This window comes from Phalacrocorax carbo, chromosome 6 (assembly GCF_963921805.1).
Source record: "Phalacrocorax carbo chromosome 6, bPhaCar2.1, whole genome shotgun sequence".
Taxonomy (NCBI): Eukaryota; Metazoa; Chordata; class Aves; order Suliformes; family Phalacrocoracidae; genus Phalacrocorax; species Phalacrocorax carbo.
Window position 1 is genome coordinate 62,212,305 of NC_087518.1, and position 8,892 is coordinate 62,221,196.

An 8,892-nucleotide genomic window follows, 5' to 3' on the forward strand; every position below is an offset into this window, starting at 1 on the left:
GTGGCTGACACTCCCGTTAATGTTAATGCGATGTGTGCAGGAACGGACCAAGGAAAAGACTTGATCCCGGTAACAGAAACTTGCCCTTTGCGTTTGGGTTCATCTTTAGGAAATGCATTGCTTTCATTAATAAGCTAGTCTGGGTATTACTTTGGCTGCGTACGAAGTCCCGTGCAAAATAAAGACAAAACGCCGAGATCCATTTTCCCGATGACGTGAAGTCGCTGTCTGTGTCACAGATCAGAGTACAGCAGGTTGCGTATTTATGCTAGGGCAGTATGTGGAGTTGAGGGATACCTGCTTGATTCTAGGAGTTTTAATCAAACTAGTCTCTCTTAATGGCAATAAATCTCACCGAAGGCTCTAAGCTGCCAGGCACGTGGGTAGCGTGATCCGCCTTGAGCTTAGGTCCCGCCAGCTATGCTTTCATCAGACCTGTGAAGGTTGTGGCAATTTATTTTATAAATTTTCTTTGATAGTTAGTTACTCCTAATCAATCAGAGGCTGTGTGTGGAGAGCGGGCTTGAATTGGGACCTTAACTGGAACGGGTCAGTGGAATTTACAAACTGAAAACGTGACATACTGGCACCAGCCTCTGCTGTTTCTGGGGCATCATCTGTGCAGGTACTGAATTCTGCTGCATATCTTCCATATCAGGAAAAGCTCATAGTCAGAGAGTAAGCAGAAAAGACCTCAAAGTGTTAAAATTAAGACCAATGTTGAAGAAATAAGTCCCTGCAAAAATCTTTTTTAAAAATGTGAACAGGGCACATCACACCATAGCCTTAGGAAATCTCAGAGCTTCTTACCTAAAACAAGCCTTATTCTCCTCTGACTAATACCATGTACAGTCACTTTTGCCTTGCAAAGCAAGTGTGACGAACCAGCATGGAGGAGTATCACACCTACTTTGCACCGTATACGTGTCTTCTTAAGGAAACACCTAGGGAATATGTGGGCGCTACACCAGTATAAGCATCTTGTGTTCTTTTAATTGCCATATCTGCTCCAAGACTGGTCTTATTTGTTAGGACTGGGAGATACTGATGAAAAAGGCAACCTTGCAGCTCAATAAGACGTTTGTAAGGAAAGCAAATCTTCTGCACTGCTACACTGTTTTATGCTTAGAAAAACTTCGGAAAACTGAAACGTAACGCTACTGGCTTTATCAGAGAAGGTCCGTCTGACAAGTATGCTCATGGCATTGGTCTATCTGGTCTCAGAAATTCTTGCTCCTCAACTGATCCCTCCTCAGCCATTTCTTTCCCTGGCTCACACCCGGGCTCTCAGTCATGCCGGCGCTATTTGTGGGACGGTGCTATGAATTAGATAATTGAAATTATCTGTTTTAGAGAAGGCGCACAGTTCCAGGGTCCTCTGCTGGGTTCTTTGTTTTTCCTGTGACCAGGTCATTTCAATGATCAAGGACAGTTGTACCAACACAGCTGAGGGGGGCTGAAGACTGCTGTGCAAGGCCAGGATCGAGCATTTTGAGAAAGGTGGTCACCACAAGAGACAACGTCTCACTAAATCATACTCTCAGCTCCATCAGTGAGAATCCTCCTGACCTCCAGAGGCAGCGGAAGCACAGCAGTCGCTGGATTTTGAAGGACTAAGGCCACACACTGGAGGACAAGTACAAAAAAACCAAAATAAAACCCATGGCTTCTTTTTCCTGTTAATCACCTCTTCCAGATGCCCCATCACATTCTTTGAGCTACACCTGCTCTTAATTGCTTGCTTCCTACCTACCAGAAAGCAAGGGGCTTCCAAGTCAGAGGAGCAAATACACAATGAAAACAAAACAATCCCAAACCTAAACAAAATAACTACAAAGCGTGCTCCTGGAACAGCAGGCACTTGAGTCTAGGAATAAGGCATTTAATTTGGCACTGGGCTTCGCATTGACAGTAGACTAAGAACTAACAAAAGTCTATCACGAAAACATGACTTAGGGCTCAATTTTCCTTTCTGAGCATGTAACCTTTGTTTACATATTTGCAGCTCTGGGGCTCAGCAGTGTAATCAAGTGCTCCTGATTTTAATTAAGGGAGTAAAATTTGCATGTGCAAATTCCCCTCTTACTGGTGATAATGCTCCAGCAATGCCAGCAGCTTTGAAAGAACTAAGACAACAAAAAAAAGATAAAGGCAGAAAACCAAAAAATCCAGCAATAAATCAATTTTGTTTCCCTAAAGTAAGGGAAGGAGCAGGGATGACAATATAAAATATTTCCAGTCATATCGCTAGCGTGCACTGACTGAGATTCTGGTCCAGCTTTTAACTGCGGAGGTGTTGTCACAGCTAATACAGGATGCTTGTCCTGCCACAGGGGCTGAGGTAAATGACTCAAGCTCAGGTTTTGCCATTCTGTGGGAACACCGGGCATAGGTGAAACCCCTGGTAGCGCTGAGTGGCTGCTGTTTCCAGAAGAGCTCCTCCCTCACGCAACCTGCAGAGGCGTTTATGGTTTGAGAAGTAAACCCTTGCAGCTCAGGCTTTCACAGGACGCTTCAGCTTGCTGCTCCACCCTCCCTTTTGGGTCACTAGGATTGTGCATCCCCCTCTGCAGGGGGATGCTGAAGAGAATCAGTGCAAGACAAAGCCAAGCGCCTGCATTTTTTCAGAAAATCTTATCCAGACGTTCACACATACACCAGAAAACTAAGATTTTTCAGGTACGTGTGCAAGGGCTACCAGGGGATTTGGAAGAAGTTGTGGGTTTTTTCATGTGATTTTAACTATAGGATCCTCCAGTAAAATTTGGACTGTGGCATTAGTCCCCACCGACCTGCTCCCTTCCAAAAGCTTGGCACAATGCAGTGCTGCTTGGAGCAACCTCCTCCCCATGCAGGCACCTGAGTGGTTAGGAGGAGATCGGTCCTTAGAGCACACCACGGAGCTGGGTATGCCTGCATTAACCCTGGAACCGCATCACACCGTACAACAGGCTCCAGAGGAGCCGCTGTGGTCCGTTGAGTAAAATATGCCCTTTTAGACTTGCTCAAATGCCTATTTACATGACAGAGCAAAAGTACAGAGCTGGTCTATTGAATAAACACTGCAGTAAGCTTCAGAGCTGTTACGCTCTATTGAGTGAATAATAAAAAGTTTTATAATGCCCCAACTATGTATTTTCACAATATGACAGAATTGCTTCAGAGAAAACTATTGTGTCGGTTCTCAGGCATGTCCATGAGTGATTTCCTTGCTTTTCCTTTTTTTGCTTTGCCATTTGGCCTGACTGTTACATACGCGGCTTGCGTAACGGTGCACAGCTCTGCCCACCCCTGGGCAAACTACAGGGGTCCTGTTGCAAATTCACCCTGTACTACAGTAGTTAAGCTGCTGTGGTTTTGGGCAACAGCCTCAGTGAATATTTTAACATAAGCTGGGAGCAGGGGGAATGAAAGGTGATGATGCGAGAGGCAAAGGTATTTTCTGGCAAGTTGGGAAGAGCTGAAATGGTCTCTCTCCACCTCCTGCAGACTAGCTTTCCCTTTATTTTCTGTTCTATTTTTCAACCTGACTCTTCTTTCCTAAACTAATAACGGAAGGAAATCTTTTCATAACACTCCATTTCATGACAGAGAGAAAAGACATCTTGATCCATGTCCATCGTTAGTCTCGGTCATAATTTTATTTAATCCTATAACTTAAAAGGGCTTACAGAGAGTAAAACCAATCACGAGTCTAATTCACCCTCTCTGTGAAATAAAATAAATTAAGACCATGCTAAGAATTGATTCCTACAAGAATTTAACAAGAAGTTTGTTGTTTAATTATCCAGGACCAAACTATTCACAAATGACATTCTCACAGCCTAGGAACAGCTAAATTAATAGGGCTACATTTTGCTCTCCCATCCCGAAATCAGGAGGCGCTCCTCTAGGCAATACAGCTGTAACTGTGAGTAGAATATTTACGTCTGAAATACTTTTATGGCCTGTCCTATGAGCTCTGCTGAGATTTCCTCGAGGAGGTACCCCCCCAACTCTGTCTCAGTCCCACAAAAAGCAGTCAGCTGGCTCCACGGAGAGCCCCTGCACCACACAAACTGAGCAACCTTGTCCACCCGGGAGGCAGGTTAGAGCCCCAGTACCTGTGGGGTACAGAGCACTGGAGACAGACCTTCACAGCCTCAGCTTCACTTAGATGTCAAATAGGTAGGAAACAGAGGGAGTCGAAGACCTATTAAACAGTATGCTAGTCTTACAACAAACTGCAAAGAGAAACGGTAAGCACTGTTCTGCTTAAAGACAGACAATAGAAGGTAGGCAAAGATTTACGGAAGTTTAACGTCAGGAACCCAGAGAATGAGTTTCAGAAAGGGAAGAGGTAATGTTTAGGCTAAGCGTGCCAGTCAAAGCCCATTTCTTTAGTGGAAAAAGGGAGAAAAGCATCTCCAGAAAGAGGCACACCCCTCGCCTTGTCCTGGAACTCCACCAGACAGGCTGTTTACACAGCTGTGCTTAGAAGGAGCACTTAGGAAACCAGTTGAAAACACGTGCATAATTGTCAGACAGTGTAAGTTAGACGGGATTAATTCTGTACATGATTTCAGCAGCTGAGTTTTCAAGAAATACATGAAGTATAGCACACGAGGCATCACAGCTCACTGACAAACAATAATTTGGCAGTCTGGGTTAGAACTGAAGAATACAGCATCATAGGGCTCGCTCAGCTTTCACGGCATCCTTCCGTTAAGGAGAAGCAGCAAACCCAGTTTCCCAGAGTCCAGAGACTGCTGACAGTGTGAAGAGGAAACCACGGAAACACTGAATGTTTATGGAAACTTGGTGAACTCAGAAGCAGAATACCCTTTGAATTATTTTGATTTTACAACGTATATTTCAAGCAGCTATAATAAGACACAGCTTCCAGCACTTACCAGATCCACTGCACAGGATGTTTAAAAGGATTTCTCATTCAAACAATACTACTGGTATCAAACACTAATTTTGGAAAGAATGCTTAGATAATTTTTGAGATCATCTGCTGGTTTCATGGTGACTTTACAAATCTTTATATATTTTTATAAATCAGAAGTGATTTAGCAGTGTCTTCGGGGTTTCTCCATACAAGAGAAATAGTAAACTCTCTTTGGTTCTATGGTAAAATAAAATAGCCCAAGGTGTTTAACCAGCAAGGCTGTACATCACTATCTGTAGGCTTTTCATTTTAATACCCCCATTTTGAAGACAACAATGATTTGCACCATGTACTAGCATGATTATCTTTCTAACAGAGAAATCAAAGACTTTGTGTTTCTTTCCTGTGAAAAGCACGTGTGATTTGTCAGGTGGGAGAACAACAGTATTCTTATGGAAAGAGGCATGGACTCATATCCTGTTTTATTCTAGTTAAGTGAACGGGTTAAGGCTGAGAAGAGAAAGCAGTAGCATTTCTACATACGCCAACTCCATCAAACCACAGAGCTTCCCAACACTAACATGAATTAGTTCTTCCACAGACTGGCATTTACCTCCGCAGACCTCCTGCTCTGCGCTTCACTGAGCCACAGTCCCAGGAGACTTGCCAAAATCACATGAAAGGGTCTACTCAGACCCAAGCATGCCCGAAGCTGGCAAGGAAGAAGTTAAACGCAAGACAAGCTTACTGGGGAGAGCAACGCGCTCCTCACACACTCCAAAAGCTCTGACGTCTTCCACTGGGGAGACGGCGCTCCACCACGCTGGGTTGTTTCGGGGACCAAACAACCCACACGTGGCCCGTCACGAGCTGCAGAAACGCCGCGCGAGAGGCGCTGCCGGTGCCGGTGGGCTCAGCGCCGCCAGCGCGAGCGACTCGGTGCGATGCCGACAGACCGCTCCTGCCCGCTGGACTCGGCCGCCCTCGGCTGAGCTACCCAAGGGTCCAGGCGAATATGCTGCTTCGCCTTTAGTGGGCGGCGTGTGTATTTAAAAGCCAGTTCAGGATTTCGCACCTATTTGCCACCTGGCTAAACAGCACTTTATTGAGCAGAAACTAAGTCAGACCTCTTAGGCAGAACATATGCCAATACTAGCTTGATTAAGCAACAGTCATTACTACATGCTACAGTCCTCACAGTTTCCACAGAGATAGACCCAGTAAAGCAGCTATCCCTATGCAGTATGTCCCAATTAAGTAGAGTATACAATAATAATACTCTACATTTGTATAAGCCATTCATCCTCAAGCACTTCAGAGATTACACAGTGTTCAGACACCACTGCGATGAGTGTATTATAGCTGCCTCCGCGTAGCCACACTGAGCTGCAGCAGCTTTTCAAGTGCAAGGCAGCAGCCAATTGGCACGCCAGTTTCTGAGCTACCATGGATGCAGGAACAATGCTGCAGTATCCCCGAGATAAACCCATGATATTAAATAAAAAATAAAAAAAAACAAACACAAAAAGAAAAAAAAGAAGAAAAAGAAAAAAGTTCTCAAGTTTCTGAATCTCCCTTGGGAAGAGAGACGCTAGCTTCAGATGTAATCAGAATAAATCCATGTAATATAATGCACAGACCTCAATCAATTTAATTTGAGAAAACAGACAAGACATCTCTTCCTATACATAATTCCACAGATCCTGCAGATTAAATATTTCAAAATGTGTTGTTTGGACTGCTAAGCTCCCTTTGCCAGTGACTGAATGCTGAATTACTGTTGGATATGCTTTCCTCCCTTTAGTATCTGATTTCACTTTTATTTTCTCTTTCCGCTCTAGAAAGTCTTTCTGACTAACCACCCACTTCCACAGGCCTTCATTTTTTCTTAGAATATCGCCATTTTATAAATGCAGAGAATATCTCATCTTCAGCCCCATTTTCTAAATGAAAACGGTGGGAATGAAAATGAGGTCTTGAATGTTTAGCTATTACCTTTCTCTGCAAGTTTTGTGCAGTACCGTATAGACCCAGCACGTACAGCATCTCGTTTAGCCCGGCTATAACGTATATACATACCTCCCTTTCCTCAATAGCTCCCTCCAAGTTCACTTAGGACTGTTCTCACACTTGAAGCTGTTGAAGTACCTGCAGTTAAACCACCAGCCCAGCCACCTGTTGAGAACAGCCCTTTCCTCTGCCCCATTAAGCAAATATTGCCTTCAGCTGACAGTGAGGGAATTTAAACCGTTTAGGCGGCCCTGTTGTCAGCTGCGTGAGGGAGGTACTTCCCCAGAAGAAAGCCAGGGCTTTTCATGTCAAGGGTGCAAATAAGTCTTTGCAGACCTACTGTTTTTGTTTTGGAGACACCAGCTTTCAGTTCTTCCGAACTTCAGCTGTGCTTTGTAAATCCTATGAAAATACTATTGATAAAGTGCCATATTTTAAAATGCTTTTACAGACAGAAGTTCAGTAAGGTTATGTGTTTTATTGCCATTCTCTCGTTATTCAAAAACAGATGAAGAAGTTTTGCTCAAACTAGCTAACATTAAAATGTTACTTTTGAGAAGGACTAAGCTCAGGAAGCTGTTTAAGCCCCCACTTAGCTCCAGTATATGCTTACCATTTGTTGCAAGGGGTCTTAATTCCCTCTCAGTGCGTTGGTTCTGAATAGAGATATTTCTCGGAATTGAAGCCGAAGCACTGCGAAGTTTAGCCTCAGAGGTAAATGTTTTAGAAGGTTAATAGCCTGTGGAAATAGAGGAGCCCTATGTTATGTTTAGCACTCACTGTGGCTGAAAGAAGAAACGGAGGCTGCCGTCACCCAGCCGCTGAAACGCAGCCACCTGTGGGGAGTAACGTGCCAGCTCTTCAGTGCAAAACCATTTAAGCGGGAAGCGAAGCGTTATGCCTCAGTCCAAAGGGAGTGTTTGCCGTTGCTGTTACTGAACAGCATGGCGTTTTCCTCTGGGTGGAAGGCACTGTTTGTGTAATGCTGTATTTCAAAAGGATTTGGCTTTGGATACACAGGAAATGGGATCCCGCCATCAGTTAATCAATAACTCACGGCCGTGGACCAATCTCCCAGCTTAGCACTGGGAGAAACCAGCAGAGACAAGACCATGGACAAAGTGAACATTACTTAATGCCTTCCTAGAAGGGTTGCTTTTATTTTATCAATTTTTTCACTGAACCCTTAAAGAGAGACTCAAATGTTTGGTACAACCAAATAGCTTTGACATTTTTCCCAGAGATTAAGATCACAGTTTAATTACTATTCCGTAAGTTTCCTTTCTTTCCCAGCAGATTGCATTGTCTCCCCTTGATTTAGTGAATTTCTCTCATAAATTCAGGTTTAACTTTGATTTTAATACCAACCAAGCCAATTCTAATGTACTGGGTTGGTGTCCAAAGATTTGGTAGTTGGGGGGGGCTGCAGGGGCGGCTTCCCTGAGAAGCTGCCAGAAGCTGCCCCCATGTCCGACAGAGCCAACGCCAGCCGGCTCCAAGACGGACCCGCCGCTGGCCACGGCCGAGCCCATCAGCCATGGTGGCGGGGCCTCTGGGGTAACGTCTTTAAGAACGGGGAGAACAAGCCGTGCAACAGTGGCCAGACAGAGAAGGGAGAACGCGTGAGAGGAACAGCCCTGCAGACCCCAGGGTCAGCGAAGGAGGAGGGCGAGGAGGCGCCCCAGGCGCCGGGGCGGACATTCCCCTGCAGGCCGGGGCGCAGACCGTGGTGAGGCGGGCTGTGCCCCTGCAGCCCAGGGCGGTTCGTGGTGGGGCAGATACACCTGCAGCCCGTGGGGGCCCCACGCCGGGGCCCGTGGACGTGCCCTGAAGGAAGGTGTGACGCTGTGGGGAGCCCGCGCTGGAGCAGGCTCCTGGCAGGAGCTGTGACCCCACGGCAGGGACCCGCGCTGGAGCGGCCTGTTCCTGACATACTGCGCCCCACGGAAGGGACCCGCGCTGGAGCGGCCTGTTCTTGACGGGCTGCGCCCCACGGAAGGGACCCGCGC

At 45.8% G+C, this 8,892-nt stretch overlaps 1 long non-coding RNA gene across 2 annotated transcripts in view; it reads right to left on the reverse strand.

Moving 5' to 3' along the window:
* The window catches only part of LOC135313988 (uncharacterized), a 51,469-nt gene extending 43,632 nt beyond the window's left edge, over positions 1-7,837 (reverse strand). For both annotated transcript variants that reach the window (XR_010373514.1, XR_010373513.1), the window contains exon 1: positions 7,497-7,837. This is a non-coding gene — a long non-coding RNA (uncharacterized LOC135313988). The remainder of the gene's footprint in view (positions 1-7,496) is intronic.
* Positions 7,838-8,892: the final 1,055 nt, after the last annotated feature.